We start from the raw sequence: 17,758 nt of genomic DNA, 5'->3' as shown, positions 1-17,758 counted from the left end.
TTTAGAATCAGAACTAATTTTTTAAGGAAAAAAGGAAATCAGAAATCATTTGGGGGTCTCTGAACAGAAATTACAATTGCAACTAAAGTTATTTACACAATCATTTATTTAACGTGTCTCCCCACTCGGGTAGAAGTTAGAGCAGGACCGAGAACAGTGGTGCTCACAGCTGTGGTCTGAGGGCCTGGCACGTTGCAGGGATGGAAAGAAATATGGATGGATGAATGAATGAGCAGAAAGAAAGGAGAGGGAGGCAGTGCAGGAGGGAGAGGAGCAGCCGGGCCCGGTGAGCCTGGCAGGCAGGCAGCCCCTGCAGTCGCTAGCTTCTCAAGGACGTCCTCGCGGCACACACGCGACCCGCCTTAGGACACATGCCAGACATCTGCTGAAAGAAGGAGTAAGCAGACGAACCGCGACTCACTGCTTAAGACAAGAACAAACACTACATGTAGACCCCGTTTTTCTCCTCCTCTGACACGCTCTGAACACCACTGAAAGCAGACCTGACAGCAACGCATGCGTTTGTATTGGTGTCGGGCGACCAAGGTCACGCGGGCCACGTCTCATAATAATCTGTTTATTTCTCTTTAAAATATCAAACCACCAGAGCACATCTATCTTCTACTTCTTATTGTGAACACAACTGCCTCCTTATATAGGTCCCTGAAAAGAGAAGAGGGCGTCTCTTCTTTTTTGAGCTATCTCCAACGTTTGGCAGTTCTATGAAATTTCCACAGTCAAGTAGGGGAGGTTGTCTATCCCAGGGCAAAACTGAGCCTATGATTCATTTTCACTCCAAGGAATAGCCTGACCTCTTCATATCCAAAGACATTCTGATTTCACGGCATTTCTACTCTGCTATGTGATCATCATAAAACTTAAGAAAATTAGAGCCCTTTTGTTTTTTTTTTTTTTGGCCCTCACAAGTCTGAAATTCAGAAATTTGTAATTGGTTTTCAAATACATTTGAATTTATTCATGTTGAAAGGTAATTCTAAGGTATGAAACATTAGTTTAATTGTCTGAGAGAAATCGGTGCACTTCCTGCTAAATGATAAGAAAATGAGAGAGGTGTTTTTCTATCATAAGTTGAAGAAATTTTCTCCCAAGTAATCTTCCTTGAAGAACAAAATCATCTGACAAAGACAAACCATTATATTTGAGTATTTCTGGTGGGTCACACAGAGTCTTATAAAGAAATATGAGCCCAGTGAATTGCCTGTAAATGCAGACTAAAATACTAGTGTACTTTTTTTCCTGAAATGTTTTGAGACTACACATTAGAAAAGGTGTTACATAAATGCAAAGTATTACTTACAAATTAAATTTTCTTGGAACTCAAAGACAAGTCATATCGGTTTTATTAATGTAAAGTTTATACGGGTCTTGAAGTGGAGAGTGTAATCAACTTGAAAACATATTGGTATGCTATATGGGGTTAAAACTGAGGTGGAATCTTACCATGAAGACATGCTCTCCTACTTTCTAAACAAGACTGACTGTGTGATGTTTGCTTGGTGATTTATCTGTAAAGCTACACAATGATCACATAATCCAATATCAGTAGAACTGCTCCATGAAAGATTTATTGGATTTCTCTTTATCCTAAATGCCAGCAAAAGACACAGGCGATTCAGTGGGCTTACTTTTTCATTTACTATGTGTAAAATCTGGACGGGAAACCATGTGAGAATTATTATTAAAAAAATAAACGCTTGCCACTGTCATTGAACAGCAACAGTAACTTCAAGTGGATTACTATAATTGTGACCAAAAAAAATCTATTTACTCACAGCCCTCAGAAAATTATAGTTACAATAAAAAGATCAATATTGTATGATGCTTGGGACATAAGTATAACATGCCATTTAATTCTGGCTTCGTGACACGCACACTGGAAGTCCATCCGCCGGTGTTGGCTATAACGCTGGAGTCGTGGCGAGAACACCGACCACTGCTCTGACCGTAACCAAGCTGTCTGTCTCAGCTGTCATTCCCTGTCTTTTCCAGAGGTTAGATCTGCTATGGGTTATAAACCGTACATCTCATCTCAAAGCGTAATTGCCACTGGGTGCTTCTCCAAGGCAATATTCTAAGAAATGGATGGATATATTTGCAAAAGCATTTGGCAAAAATATTTTGTAGCTTAACTCATATACAAAACATTCATTTCCACGCAGATGATCAAAACAAGTATTTCTAAACTGAAAATGTTTTTGTTTGCAATAGAAACACATGTTCTGGATGTCAAAACATTTCTAAATAAAATATGATTTTTACAAAAGGTATTTAATTTGACAAATATGTGCCTGTGGACACATAGACTCAAAGTAAAATAAAATTATGTATGGATTCATCAGAAATAAAAACAATAACTTCCAATTGTCTGTTTATTCCATGGAAGAGACTGAGCAAAAGTTTTATATGTATCATCTAATTTAATCCTTGTCATTATCATTAAATGAGAAACAGAGAAGACACTTGAGGCCTAGAGAAGTAATGTGTCCAGTTTCACAATAGTAAAAGACTATAATATTGGTTTTCACTGAGGCACAAGCAAGAACAACAACCGTAAAAATGTTTTAAAGGAAAGGAGCTCCAGGAGCAGCCCAGCAGCTCAGCAAAGTCTGTAAGGAAGCCTGCCCTCCGTCGTTCTGTGGCTGCAAGGGAAGCTGGGAAACGGAGGGCCGGCAGGACCACCACTTTCTTAGAGGAGGGGCTGCAAACACGCTCTGCACAGCACCGGTCAGTGAACAGCTCAGGGCCTGCTGCCAAGTGGTCTCTGTCACTGCTACCCAACTCCTCTGCCCACGCAGACAGAAAACGACCACAGACAACACACAAATGAATAGCCTGCTATGTTCCAATAAAACCTTATTTACAGAAACCCTGAACTGGTGGGGGGTGGGGGTGGGGCAGCTGTAGGTTGCTGATCTGTCTTAGAGAATCAGGATTCAGGTCCAGAATGGGAAGCACAGAATGCCACCATCTTGAACAAAGCCACGGTCCCGTTGCGAAAACTGGCCACGAGCAGCGCACACCGAGAACAGAGCGAAGGCTCGGTCTAGGCCCAGAAGGTGCCACAGGCGGTGCCTTCAGCCACTGTTTGCTGTGTGTATTTTTTTTTAGCTTGTTTTCTTTACTTTTTTAAAAAACCACTGTGATTTTTATCATTTTATCTCCAACAAGATCACCTTAGAATCCCAGAAAGTGAACACTGAAAGATACTTTGCATATTATCTGCAATGTCTTGCCTGCAAAGATTCTAGAAGAGGAAACTGAAGTCTGAAAAGCTAGGTTGAAGCAGGAGGCAGATGGGTCCCCCACCCCCATCCCCCAGCCCCAGTAAAGCAATTGGAGATTCGTTCTCTATTGACTGAAACTCCAAGACAAAATAGCAGGGCAATTAAGGGAGGAGGCTGTGCCCTGCTCAGATCAGTTATTTCTCATTCCTGAAGTCAGGAGACTCCCAAACCACACATGTGCAGAAAGGTTTCTTGTAATCAAAGGGGAGTTATGTTAAGGGATGTTGACCTCCCAGATACCTCTTCGGTAGGATCCACCTTGGCTGAGAGATGGGTGTGTACACACGGGAGGACCCTGAGATATGCCGTGTTCGGCCTGTGGACCAGGCAAACCAGAATGATGGGCCGAAGGAAGTGCAAGTGGAAGTCGCTCAGTGGTGTCCGACACTTGAGACCCCGTGGGCCGTATAGTCCAGGCTAGAATACTGGAGTGGGTTGCCACGCCCTCCTCCAGGGGCTCTTTCCAACCCAGGGATCGAACCCAGGTCTCCCACATTGCAGGCGGATTTTTCACCCTCTGAGCCACCATGGACGCCCAGAGGGAACCGGGAAGAAATGCCCCATGTAAGTGATGTACAGTGCCACAAGGGGGCGACTCGGTGATTCTCTCGCTCCGAGTCCACCTGTGTGCCTATCCACATGTACTGTACTCTTTTTCCTCTTAATAAACACATAACTTGCTTCACTACTTTTCATCTTTATGGAAATTCTTTTCTGCAAAGCCAAAGGGCTAGGGCCCTTGTCACTGACCACTGGTCTGATGGCTGGGATCTGGTGCTCTTACCACTTTGAGCCAGCCCAGTCTCTGGCCAGGAACCCAAGGCTGGCTCCAAGCCGTTGCAGGCCAAGGTGGCCCGAGATCAAAGTGACCTTCTAGAAGTCGCACCCCAGGTTAGGGGCAGAGATGAAACCTGTCCCTGGACTCCCCGGTCCACCGTCACGACTGCTCCTGCTTCTAACAACACCAACAACGGCAGCGGCAAAGCAGGCATCGCAGAGCACCGAGGACCCACTTTACCGTACGTGCCTCGTTTGTCCTTCGCGAGACCCTTCGGGGGGGTCTGCCCTGTCACTGCTCAGTCCCTGTTCTGCAGCAAGAGCTGAAGCCCAAAGATTAACCGGTCTGCCAAAGGTCACACAGCCAGGAACCAGCGGGGCCAGAGTGAGAGTCCAGGTCTGATTCTCAAACCACCGGGCTGAACCAACTGCGGTCTCCTGTGAGCCATGTCGCTCTCCAGGACGTTGGAAAGGCGTGTAAAGTGCCTAAGGAGGCTTTACTAAGGAAGCCTCAGCTGTCCTGAAGTAGTAATAATACGGTTAGCTTTGTGTACACAGCACTCAGAGAGGGGTTAGGAATTGGCTGCATCTCTACGGCACTGATAGTCCTGAAGCTCTTAATGCATCCACTGCCCTGAAGGTGGTTAAAACAGTTTCTGGAGCAGCTTCCCTTCCGAAATCCTCTAACTTTGGGGAGTAAAAGCTTTCCTGACAATCTGTGAAGCTGCCACAGCTCCCCTTCACTCCCTCGCTCTAAGCGCTTACGACGCATGTGCTGACTCCAGGCCACGGAAGGAAGAGGCGGTCGCCGCACAGCATCTGAAACCAGAAAACCTCACAGCAAACATCTCAATCTTGTAAAACAGCCCAAGTGTCCATTTGATGCGTTGTGTGTAATTGCATACTTAGATTTACAAAACCTGCCAGACTGTTCCTATAGTGAGTGGCTGTAGCATTTTACATCCCCACCCGCTGTGTATGGATGAGTGATGGACGTGCCTCCCCTCCGCCCCACCACGTGCTTTGATCAGTCTGAGGAAGTTCAAAGTTCCCCTCTGTGACAGCTGTTGTCCGGCTCCCTGTGCCTCCTCTGCCCAACCGGGGCCTGCTTCACCCACACCCCACTCCCCTGACTGACCTTCCTGCTTACTTGACCCAGGCCCCAGCTAGTGACTGCTCTTATCAAAGCGGTGGGGAGGGGCCTGCCCCTCTAACTAGTTTTCGTGGTAACTAATGAGCCCACCTGGCCTCAATTCCCCTATAACTGGTAATCTCCTCCCCCAGGGAGCAAAGACTGCCCGCAGGTACTGTCCTGCCAACACAGCGGGGTGTCACCCCAGGACCTTGCCTCCGACAGGTAAGTTCCCCCATCCATTACACCACTGGTTGTCTCTGTTGCTGACTCCAGGCTCTTCCCTTGCTCTCAAAGCTGGGCGATAAAGGCCAGGTAGCCTCTTGTGTGCAGCCCAACAACCGGTGGAGCAGCCAGGAGACCAAGGAAAATCCCGTGAATGCAGAGATGTCGGGAAATTCAGGATGGGGAATGGGAAGCCGCAGGGGCTGTCCACTAGCAGGCAGGGCCCGGAAGTTGCGGGTGTGAGTCTGGGCAGCTCTCCACTAACACATGGGGCCCAGAGGTTTCCAGGGGTGATCTTGAAAGTGTGTGTGTTGCGGGTAGAAAGCCCAAGGTGGCTGCTCACAGGATGCTGGGCCTTGTGGTGACTGTCCTTGATGACGGTGGCTGTCAAGACGTCTTGCAAACAACGGCCTCTAACATCTCTGCTACTGTATCAGAGTGAGTCTTCTGTAACTGACTAGCTAGCTTTCTAGAAGGAATTGGGATTTCTCTTGTGCCTTTGGGATTAAATGAACTACCTGGTCTTTCTGCAAATTTAATCTTACATGATCTCTAAGAGTAAAGGAGAAGAAAAGAGCTTTTAGGTAAACTCTTAATAATTTTAGGTAATCCCTAGAAGTAATTATGTTTTGGGAATGCCTATCTAAAATAGTCTCTCTTAGATTTTGGTAACTTGAAACTAAATTTGAAAGTGTAATAGGGAAGAACCTTTTGTATTCTCTTCCAAAGTGAAAGTGAAAGTGGCTAAGTCCTGTTCGACTCTTTGCAACCCAGGCCAGATTCTCCAGGCAAGAATACTGGAGTGGGTAGCCTTTCCCTTCTCCAGGTGATCTTCCCAACCTAGAAATTGAACCAGGGTCTCCTGCATTGCATTCATAACTAAAGGGATGTTGCCTATAAGCTTAAATTATACATAATGGTCGTCTCTGGGAACCCTGCTTCCCAGGGAATGAGCATTAAGCTAAAATACCTGTGTTTATCTCACAGGAAACCTCGCAACTAGGCCCACTTGTGAATGGCTGCAGGAGGAGGAAATTCACGACCTGTCCAGAGGCTGATGGGAACCAGGAAGTGTTTGACTTTACTCCCTCCCCTTTTAGCACAGCAGGAGCCTGAATCTAACTCAGGCAAGACGGTTCTTTGGGGCACAGGCTGACCATCTTCTCAGTCTGCTGGCTTTCTGAATGAAGTCATTATTCCTTGCCCCAACAACTCGTTTCTAGATTACCAGCCTGCCATGTGGTGAGCGGTATGAGCTTGGACTCGGTGACAAAAGAAGAGAATTCATGGGCCATTTCAAACAGGACAAAATGCTGGGATATTAGTTGCTGGGTGTGGGTCTAAGTTTATCTACTTTTGCCTGCTCAGGAGAGGAAGAGTAAAGCATTGCATTTTCCACTTAGGAAATGCACAATTTCTTGCTTCTTGGATTTTGCCAGACGTTAAGGTTTTCAAGGGTTAAGATTACAATCAGTCATAATTTTTGCACCCATGTTTCTTTATCAGTTATATCGTGATCAGGTGTTTAACTGTGCCTTTTTAAGTTTTTTTTTGTCATTTATAGACAGTTTTTTTTTTTTTGTTTTCTTCTGATTCTTTTGCAAAAGTGCTTCATCTTCAAGAAGATTCATAGGAAGGATGTTTTAACAAGTACAGATCTCTGGTAAACTTCAGATCACACTGCTGACCTAGGTAAGTAGAATTCTAATGGAAAACCCAATGGCTTCATAAAAAGTTAACAAAAGGATTGGTTACTGAGAGAACTGGTGAATGCGGTTATAATGTTCATGGGTTTTGTCTGGAATGTTACTGGTTTCATCTGTGTTTTTATGGGGAAGCCCTTCCCCTCAGGTTAGTTATGACTTACAGCAATTTGATAAACTACATGTGGATTGAACTGAAGCATTTTTCTTTTCTCTCTGTCTGGTCTCCAGAAACTGAGACTTGTGGGTTCTGAGCAGCCTTATCAGGGAATGGGAAAGACTGTCTCCCATCTGGTGTAGGAATCTGATTATTTTGGGGACCTCTAAAAGAGAGAAATCCAGAGGTGGGGCCTGGTGACCGGCCTTTGGCATGGCTTTCCTGGCCTGGAGAGGCGTTTTGGGAATCCAGTCTGCCACTCCTTCTGAGGAGCTCCATCACAGCCAATTTGGAGGAGCCTTTATGACCAATCCACCAGACTTTTTTGACAAACAAATTAATCTTGCTTTGGCTGTGTTTGGTGGAGGTGCATGTAGTTTTATAACAGTATTACGTTTCAGTGGATGTTAAACTCTAGCTCTGTTCATTGAGGTCTGTATTTATGAAAGTTACTGTGTTGGCCATACTTTGGCCTAGATGTGCTGGTCGGAAAGAAAAGTATCTAGTGAAACTGTTGTATAACTGCTCATGACGTGTGATACTGCTTGCTTTAAGTCTGCTGCTAAAAGCAAACGTATGATGCTTGTGTGACGATGGGGCATAAGGATCAAACGCACGGCCTATAAAGTGTTTCCTCATCAACAGACCCTGAGATCTGATTCGTTTTCTCTCAACGTGAAGGACTAAGCAAACTATAACGAAGGCCTAGCAATCAGGGGATGTGGCAGAACCTGGGGCAGTGGAGCCAAAGGTGGAGGACGCGGCCTTTGAGGACATGCGTGAACCGGCCAGAACCAGCGAGGTCCCGGGCGGCAGAAGACCCTACCTCCAGTACACCCGGAGCCTCATTACAGGCTCCTTCTAACGCACAAGCATCTAAATGGCACACCCACCAGCGCCATGGAACTTCCAGGTCAAACATAAGAGGCCCCCAAACTGGTAATGGCCCAGTTTCTGGAAATCCCCTCCCTTTCCCCAAAACCGTGAGGATAGCCCTCCCACTCATCAGCCTAAGAAGTTACCCAGCCTGTGAAAACTGATCGCCCCAGAGCTTGCCCTCTGAGGTGGCCCATGCTCCGCCTGCGGACTGCTTCTCCCTTGGGTGCTCTTGCTGTCTGAGATGACCCCTGCCCTGGGGCCCCCCTCACCCTCTGAGATGGCCCACGTTCTGTCTGTGGAATGTGTCTCCCTCTAAAGAAATCCATAGCTTAGCTATCGCTTTGTCCCTCAGTTCTTTCTGTGATGAGACAGAAAGAGCCTGAGCTTCACCGACTCCCGAGACCAGGCGTGTCACCTCAATTCAGAGAGTGCGTTCATGTCCAATCACAGTCTGGGTTGAGCAGTGTAGGTGGGAGCCAGCACCCAGCAATGAGGGACAGGTATTTTAATCATCAGTGCTTTCTATTGAAAAGTTTGCAATCAGAAGGGGAAATGATGGGAAAACCCATGTATTCAGGTATGGGGAGGTCATTCTGGCTTATCCATGGCTTAAATTTTAGTGAGCGGAGCGGCCTGCTTTGTGGTCCTTCAGATGTGCAGTGTACATCTGCTTTGGCCACTGAGAAAGGGAATACATTTAAGTCAAGATGGAGTAGCTGTGATTCAGACATCCAAGGTAAAACTGGGTGGCCACTGTGTATGTGATTTTGGACACGTCCTTGTATTACTGAAAACGGGAGTCTTCTAAATTGTACTGCAGACCAGGACAGAAGCCAGAGGTGGGTGTGCCCTTCTCTCTGAATGCTTGTATCTTGCCCGTTGTCACCATCTCCCGTGACTGCCAGTCAGGTGTCTCCCCTCGCGTCCCTAGTCCGAGGGAGGAGACCTATCTGAGCACCAGCGCCTTCACCGCGAGATGAGCACAGCTGCTGCGTGCACATGAGATGCTGCCGTCCTCCTCCGGGTTTCCTCCCCAGCAGCTTCCTCTGGCTGCTGTGACTACGGGGGGACTACTGCCCAGGGAAGGAAAGGCTTGCCTCATCTTCCCATCCTATCTCCTGACGTGCTCAAACTCATGTCCATCAAGTCGGGGATGCTATCCAATCATCTCATCCTCTGCTGCCCCCGTCTCCTCCTGCCTTTTATCTTTTCCCAGCATTAGGGTCTTTTCCAATGAGTTGGCTCTTCGCATCAGGTGGCCAGAGTATTGGAGCTCCAGCATCAGCTGACTCTTGACTTGGCCAATGGAATGTTTCTTTTAGAGCCAGGGTCCGCCCTTCCCCGTGAGGGTGGCCTGGCTGTATTTGTGGTATCCTGGTTGCGCCTTCTCCAGGGATAAGGTGGAAGAGGGGCAGACCAAGATTGTAAGGGTGGTTCAGGGTATGGAGCAGGGGACGTATGTGGTCAGGTCACTCAGATGACTGTTCTCTGGCTCCCTGTGCCTCCTCTGCCTGACCAGGGCCTGCTTCACCCACACCTTGCTCCCCTGACTGACCTTCCTGCTTACTTGATCCAGGCCCCAGCTAGTGACTGTTCTTAGCAGAAGGCGGGTGAGGGGCTGCCCTCTGCCGGGTCCCCTGGTAATTACTGAGCCCACCTGACATCAGTTCCCCTAGGACTGGTAACCTCCCCTTTCCCCTTGCAGTGACGGCACCTGCCGCGTCCTGCCTGCCATCCGCCACACAGTGGGCTGTCGCCCCAGGACTTGGCTTCAGACAGCTAGGCTCCCCCATTCATTCCACCACGGGGCCTCTGTTGCTGACTCTGGGCTCTCTCTTGGGTCTTAAGCTGGCCCAGTGCAGGCCTCGTAGGCCTGTGGGATGCGGCCCAACACCCCCTGTTCCTAGTTGGCTGAGAGTTTTTACCAGAGATAGGAGTTGGATTCTGCCAAGCCTTCTTTCTGCATAATTTGATTTTTTCTTCTTTAGCATATTGAGAAAGATGGACTACATAGACTGATTTTCAAATGTTAATACTTGGAATAAATCCTAGTCATGATATATAATTTTTTATACATTACTTGAATTGATTTGCTAATATTTTAGTGAAGAATTTTTATGACTAAGTGTATGAAAGATTGGTATACAGTGCTATTTTCTTTTAAATACTGGATTTGATGTTGGTATCAAAGTAATACTATCCTCATAAACAGAACTGGGTTTTTCTTTAATGTTCCATCATGTATGGTTTCTGTTGTTTTACTTTCAGCCCACCCCGTCATTGCATTTAAAGTCACTTTCTTGTAGCCAGCACAGTTGGACCCTGTTTCTATTATTCACTCTACAGATCTACACCTTAGATCGCGTGTGCGTCCTAAGTCGCTCCAGTCATGTCCGACTCTTTGCAACCCTGTGGACTATAGCCTGTCAGGCTCCTCTGTCCATGGGATTCTCCAGGCAAGAATACTAGAGTGGGCTGCCACTCCTTCTCCAGGGGATCTTCCTGGCCCAGGGATCGAACCTGCATCTTTCAAGTCTCCTGCATTGGCAGGCAGGTTCTTTACCACCTGGGAAGCCCATGTCTTAGATCACTTACATTTAATATAATTATTGATATATTGGGGCTTAAATTTGCCATTTTATTTTTGTTTCTTTCTTCTGTTACTCAATTTCACTTTTCTTATCTCCCTGTGGGTTATTGAAACATTTCTTAGGAATATAGTGATTTATTTCTAGTGTTTTTCAGTATCCTGAATGGTTTCTTTACAGGCTGATGTAGGTACTATATGCATATATAAGACTTACCACTCTAAAGTTTAGAAAACTTACTTCCATTTAGATCCCTTTACCTTCCCCACTTTTAAAGACAGGTTGTTTGAAGTATTTCCCCTGCATATACTGAGCACCATTTCAGACGATGCTATAGTGTCTGCTTCAACCATCAAGTACGATTTAAGACAGTCAAGAGAAGCAGAATAGTCTGACAAATTCTCTCCTCTTTCTATGCACTCCAGTGCTCCTTCCTTTCTGAAGTTCTGAGCTTTCTTTCTCTTACATTCTGTTTAGAGAATTGCCTTTAGCTGCACTTCTAGCAACACATTATCTTAGTTTCCATCACCTGAGTGTGCCTTGATTTCCCTTTCTTCTGATGGATGTTCCACCAGACACAAAATCTCCTGTTGGCAGTTCTTTTCTTTCAGTACTTAAAAATGTTAGGCCAATTCCTTCAACACCCCACAGTTTCAGATGACTGCTGTCGTTCGAACGCATGTTCCCCTGTAAGCAATGTGTCATTTCTGACTCCTTTCAAGACCTTTTCTTTAGTGTTCGGAAGTTTAATTACGACATGTCCAAGTGTGCTTTTCTTTGCATTTATCTGATTTGGGGTTTACTCAGTTTTTAAGGTTGATGTTTTCGGCCCAGTTCGGGATGTTTTCAGACATGACGTTTTCCAACCCTTTTCAGCCCAACCTTCATTCTCCTCTCCCCCTGAGCCTTGACGATGTGACTGTCGGCTCCTGTCCCTGCTTACAGGTCCCTGTGGCTCTCTGCTCCTCCCCACTGCCCCGCCCCATTCTACACGCTCACTGATTCAGTCCTGCCCCCTCTGCTGCCACCAAGTCCATCCAGTGAGTTATTTGTTTTGGTCATCATTTCTCCGTTCTTTAACTTCCATTTTGGTCCTTTGCTGTTGTTTCAACTTACTTGCTAAGCTTTCCTAGGTTTCTATTTTATTCCATTTATTTGAGGAGAGTTAATAACTCCTTGTTAAAGTACTTCTGTGACTGGCCCCTTTACAATCTTTACAGGTAATTCCAAAATCTGACTTATCTCTGGGTTCGTGTCTCCTGACTGACTTTTCTCACTCAAGTTGTGATTTTCCTGGTTCTTAGTACGATAAGTCATCTTAAATTATGTCCTGGACACTTTGGATGGTACATAAGACTCTGCACCCCACGTAATTCTCACTTCAGCAGTCCCACGGCTGACACGTACATTTGGCTTTGCACTGCCGCCCCCAACTCTACTCTGGCAAAGGCAGCGGCGGGGGGCAGGGCTCTGACTCCCACGAGCTCTTTTCCTGAGTGAGAGTGAAGGTCAGCTCCACTGTGTGGCCCCTCCCACAGCCTCCAGGAGCAGGAGGTGGGGGTGACTGCTTTGTTTCTGCAGGGTGGGCTGAAGCTCCCCTCCCACAGGGCCCAGACGGAACAAGTGCTGAGGGTGCCCGGGCCCACCCCTACCGGCTCCTTAGGGTCTCGTGGCTGCTGAGTTAAGGGCACTCTGGGCTCCAGGATGGACAGCACTCTGATGGGGAGGGCTCAGAACACCACTTGTGTCTTCTGGGTGGAGGATGGAGGATCAGCTCCCACTCAGTCCTGCCAACACCACCCAACAGGCAGACGTGAGCACAAGCCTGCCTAGGTGGGGTGGGGCTTGAGCTGAAACATCAACTTTCCCAGGAAGAGGAGCTGGTGGCGGGAACATTTTTTCTATTCCTGTCTGGCTAGAGTAGAAGAGGGTTACCACAAGGGCAACACTTTTGGAGACTTCTCCCAGTCCTCTGGGTAGAAGGAACAGTCTTTCTCCGGGGTGGGGTGGGGTGTGTGTCTGTGTGCGTGTGTGTGTGTGTTGCTGGCTCAGGTAGGAGTTTCTGCAGCTCCTCGTCCAGGACACACAGTGACAATGAGGAAGTTCGGGGAGCTCACCAGCCCTGGATCCTGAAGCGGCCCAGTCCCCAGCAGGGCTGCCCCCTCTCCCACCCTCAGATGCCCTGGGTGCCTTTGGGGTGCCACTTGCAGGCAGCTTCAGTTCTGAGGGGAGGGCCTGGGAGCGGGGGCGCTCCTCCATCTTGGCGGAGCCTGAGGTCAGTGAATACTCCCTGGATTGCTACTGTGAGCAGGCACAGGCGGGTTTCCTGTCCCCACCAAGCCCCCTGAATCACAATGAACAGACAACACGGAAATCACGATGACCGTTTATGATGAGCGCTCCTTTAGGGCATGTCAAAGTCCACCTAACTCTTCACAGAAATCCTATCTGATTCTTCCAGCCTGACACTGTTTTTAACCGAGCTCAAAGGCATACTGCTCTTAAAAATAAGAGCGCAAACAATCATTTGTTTATGAGCAGGTATCTGGCCAGTGCAGAGCGTGGGCTGGGCCCTGTTGCAGGTCTTAGGAAAGCACAGGAAACAGAACAAGGAGAAGCCTCGCCCTCACACGGCTCACATGCTACTGGGGGAGACAACTCAACCTCCACCAGCAGGCGGAGGAAGCCTGAAAACCTGCGGCCCTTCGCTCACTCAGCCACTCGGTGTCAATCCCTGCCAGCTAGCAGCCGGCCTGAAGAGTGCTGCTCTCATCCTCAGGTTTGCCGCTAGGTCTAGACAGGTCCCGGACACCTGGTTCCAGGTTGTCTTCCGCTGCGGGAAGAGAGCAGGCTGCAGTGCAGCGGGCAGCGCTGCGGAGCTGAGGACTTGGGGGAGAGGACAGGAGCAGAGGCCGGGGCGTTCGCTGATGCTGGAGGCGAGAGCGTGCAGTGTGCGCAGGGACAGGGCACTCGCTGCAACAGGCACATAAACGCTGGCCCTGACGGCCCAGAGCACACACGTGCCTTGGCGGGAGCACTGCCCTCAGTTCTGTTTCGAATCTCAGTACAACTGTGCGTGCTTTATGGCAGCTTCATCATGAAGAAGCCTCCTCCCCTCTGGAAATGTTAATTTACAAATCACAGAAACTGCTGCTTTCATGAGAAGCGGTTGCGGCACTGTTGAAAAAGTATGAGAATCATGACAAGGTTTGTGTTCCAGCTCTGCTGTTCAGTGGGCTCTGGGGTAGGATCCTTTCTGGTGACTCAAGTATGGCACCTGGGAGGCGAAGACAATCTTATCTACCTGGTCTGTCATCGCATGGAGCTGTAGTGAAAGGTGCAGCAGGTCTATGAATTTTGTTTAGTAATTTTTAGCATCGTAATCTTCAAGTGATCTGACAGGCAGGTCCTCTAAAATTCTACTAATCAAACGATTACCGTAACTGCTCTAAGGCTATTTTCAGTCTGTTCTTACCCCATTTAGTCTGTCATAGTCTCACCGGCAAAGATGTGAACACGTTTCATGGTGCAAGGCTCCCAGCATCCACACTTGTGGTATTAGGTAATATACAGTGTGTGGACTGCTACACATCCTAAAAGGAAATATTTAAAACTCTGAATTCCAAAATACATCTGGTCTCCAGGGGCTCAGAAAAAACCCTGTGGACCTCAAGTGAAGGGAGGAAAGATGTCTTTGGGACGTAGTGCCCATGACTTTGACTTATTCATTCAACAAACCATCTGCTGTGTTTGCCACGTCTTAGGCTCTGACCACAGAGTCGCAAAGAGAGGGACACGACTGAGCAACTGGACTGACAGGCTCTGTTACAGATACTGCGGGTGCAGCATAGAAAAAGCAAAACAGTATTTTCAGATATCATTATTCTAACGATAAAAGTCATACCTAGACATTATAAATAAGTAAAATATGTTAAGTCATTAAAGGAAAAACTGGACAAGTAGACAAACGCTAAGACAAACGCTTTGAAAAATAGGCATTTCCTCATGGATCTGAGAACATGCCTACCTTTTTGACTTAGCCATTCCTTGGCAAAACCCAACAGTCATGTGTGCAGGAATACCAGGGAATATGTATAAGGATGGCTTATAATAGTCTAAAAAGGAGACAATTTTAAAATCTATTACTACTAAAATGGATAAACAGACCGTGCTGTGTGCAGACAATGGAAAATTAGAAGGTAATGAAAATGAACATTTACTTTCTAGAACAAGCATGAATTTCATAATATGTTGTGTGAAAGAGGTCAGAACACAAAAAGAATAAGATTTCATTTAGTCTAAAACTTAAATTATTGTACTTGGGGGTACACCTATTAACGATATTAATTATTACAAATTATAAAGAATCACAAACTGGTTTACATACTTATGAGTCAGGATAGCTGCTCCCTTTAAGAGAATAGAAGGGGTAGGATGGGCGACAGGCAAACCTAAGCGTCTCAGAGGCTGCCGTGTATTTACTGGCATTGTTCCTACAGGGATTCCCCCCGTAGTACTAACAGTCAGCTCCACAGCTCTGTTGTAAAGCCGGTCAGAGACTGTAAACAATAACAGACTCATGGGAAGACGCACATGCAGTGAAGCCTCTGGCCCCCTTCACCAGTCCCCCCACAGGCAGTCTTACATAATTACCGCACGGTTTCAAAACCGGAGTAGCTGTTGGTACAACCTGTAGACTGTGCTTAGACTTCCCAGGTTTTATGCAAGTTTCGCGTGCATACATCACTTGTGTTACCACCACCACCATCAAGACACAGAGCTGTTCCATCACCACGGGGGTCCTTGTGCTAACCTTCCACACGCACACCCACCCCTCGGCCCTCCAAACTCTCCTGGAGCTGCAACTCCAGACAACTACTGGCTTTCGCCATCTCCACAGCTGTGCCATGTTGGAAACGTCACAGAAACAAAACCATACAGTACAGAACCTGTGGAGACTGGATATGTTTCACTCGGCATAATGTCCTTGAGATCCACTCAGGTTGCTGCCTGTATAAAGAGCTCATTCGTTTCCATTGCTGAGTTACAGTCCACGGTTATGGTGGGCCACACTTGCTTTAATCATTCACCTCCTGAAGGACAACTCATTTTGATTCTGACTTTTGGCTGATTACAAAGAAGTGTCTACAACTTGGCTATTACAAATAAAGCTGCAGTTTCTGTTTGTATACACATTTTTGCTTGAACACAGGCATTCAGTTCTCCAGAGTAAGTGCCCAAGTGCCTGTGATAAGTTTGTTTTTTCTGTTTTTTTTTTTTTTTTTTTTCCGAGTAGCTGTGTCAGTTTACACATCTCCCAGCAACACAAGTGATTCAGCTTCACATCTTGACAGCATTTGGTATTGTCACTACTTTTAATTTTAGCTGTTCTGAAAGGTGTATAATGAAATCTCATTGTGGTTTGAATTAGCATTTTCCTAATGGCTAATGATGTTACCAACATCCAGTGGATCATGGAAAAAGCAAGAGAGTTCCAGAAAAACATCTATTTCTGCTTTATTGACTATGCCAAAGCCTTTGACTGTGTGGATTACAATAAACTGTGGAAAATTCTGAAAGAGATGGGAATACCAGACCACCTAACCTGCCTCTTGAGAAACCTATATGCAGGTCAAGAAGCAACAGTTAGAACTTGACATGGAACAACAGCCTGGTTCCAAATAGGAAAAGGAGTACGTCAAGGCTGTATATTGTCACACTGCTTATTTAACTTCTCTGCGGAGTACATCATGAGAAACGCTGGGCTGGAAGAAGCACAAGCTGGAATCAAGATTGCCAGGAGAAATATCAATAACCTCAGATATGCAGATGACACCACCCTTATGGCAGAAAGTGAAGAGGAACTAAAAAGCCTCTTGATGAAAGTGAAAGAGGAGAGTGAAAAAGTTGGCTTAAAGCTCAACATTTCAGAAAACGAAGATCATGGCATCTGGTCCCATCACTTCATGGGAAATAGATGGGGAAACAGTGGAAACAGTGTCAGACTTTATTTTTGGGGGGGCTCCAAAATCACTGCAGATGCTGATTGCAGCCATGAAATTAAAAGACACTTACTTCTTGGAAGGAAAGTTATGACCAACCTAGATAGCATATTCAAAAGCAGAGACATTACTTTGCCAACAGAGGTCCATCTAGTCAAGGCTATGGTTTTTCCAGTGGTCATGTATGGATGTGAGAGTTGGACTGTGAGGAAAGCTGAGCGCAGAAGAATTCCTGCTTTTGAACTGTGGTGTTGAAGACTCTTTAGAGTCCCTTGGACTGCAAGGAGATCCAACCAGTCCATCATAAAGGAGATCAGTCCTAGGTGTTCATTGGAAGGACTGATGGTGAAGCTAAAACTCCAATACTTTGGCCACCTCATGTGAAGAGTTGACTCATTGGAAAAGACTCTGATGCTGGGAGGCATTGGGGGCAAGAGGAGAAGGGGACGACAGAGGATGAGATGGCTGGATGGCATCAATGACTTGATGGACATGAGTCTGAGTGAACTCCGGGAGTTGGTGATGGACAGGGAGGCCTGGCATGCTGTGATTTATGGGGTCGCAAAGAGTTGGACACGACTGAGCAACTGAACTGAACTGAATGGTGTTGACAATATTTTTATAGGCTTATTTGATGTCTGTGTATCCTCTATGGTGAAATGCCTATTCATTTCCTTGACTCATTTCATATCTGGATTTTTTTTAACTGTTATTTTGAAAATTCTGTATATTCCAGATACAAGTCCTTCAAAAGGTATGTGATTTACAAATATTAATGCTTTTTGCCAGTCTGTAGATTATCTTTTCATCTTCTTCACAACATTATTCACATTGCAAACTTTTCAATTTTGATGAAACCCAATTTCTTTTTTTTTTTATCTATGAGTCATGCCTTTGGTGCCATATCTAAGAATTCTTCACTACTGGCATGCTTTCAGTTTTTGTTGTTGTTCTGGTGTGAAGTTCAAGTTGAAGTTCATTCTTTTTGCC

At 46.4% G+C, this 17,758-nt stretch overlaps 1 protein-coding gene and 2 long non-coding RNA genes across 6 annotated transcripts in view; 2 read left to right on the top strand and 1 right to left on the bottom strand.

Annotated features, from left to right (window-relative positions):
- Positions 1-17,758, bottom strand: part of SDK1 (sidekick cell adhesion molecule 1) — a 628,823-nt gene that overhangs the window by 384,028 nt on the left and 227,037 nt on the right. The gene's annotated exons all lie outside the window — the stretch shown is intronic.
- On the top strand, positions 4,884-8,119 carry LOC123331645. Of its 2 annotated transcripts, XR_006548400.1 has the most exons (4): positions 4,884-5,021; positions 5,367-5,439; positions 7,047-7,131; positions 7,981-8,119. It is a non-coding gene; the product is annotated as an uncharacterized LOC123331645 (long non-coding RNA). The 2 variants fall into 2 exon arrangements; XR_006548399.1 differs by lacking the exon at positions 4,884-5,021 and having other exon boundaries at positions 5,300-5,439.
- On the top strand, positions 5,762-6,504 carry LOC123331648. Its single transcript, XR_006548403.1, has 2 exons — positions 5,762-5,877; positions 6,427-6,504. It is a non-coding gene; the product is annotated as an uncharacterized LOC123331648 (long non-coding RNA).

The sequence above is a fragment of the Bubalus bubalis genome, chromosome 24 (assembly GCF_019923935.1).
Source record: "Bubalus bubalis isolate 160015118507 breed Murrah chromosome 24, NDDB_SH_1, whole genome shotgun sequence".
NCBI lineage: Eukaryota > Metazoa > Chordata > Mammalia > Artiodactyla > Bovidae > Bubalus > Bubalus bubalis.
Note: the sequence above shows the minus strand (reverse complement) of the source record. Positions and strands in the feature narration are given on the sequence as shown.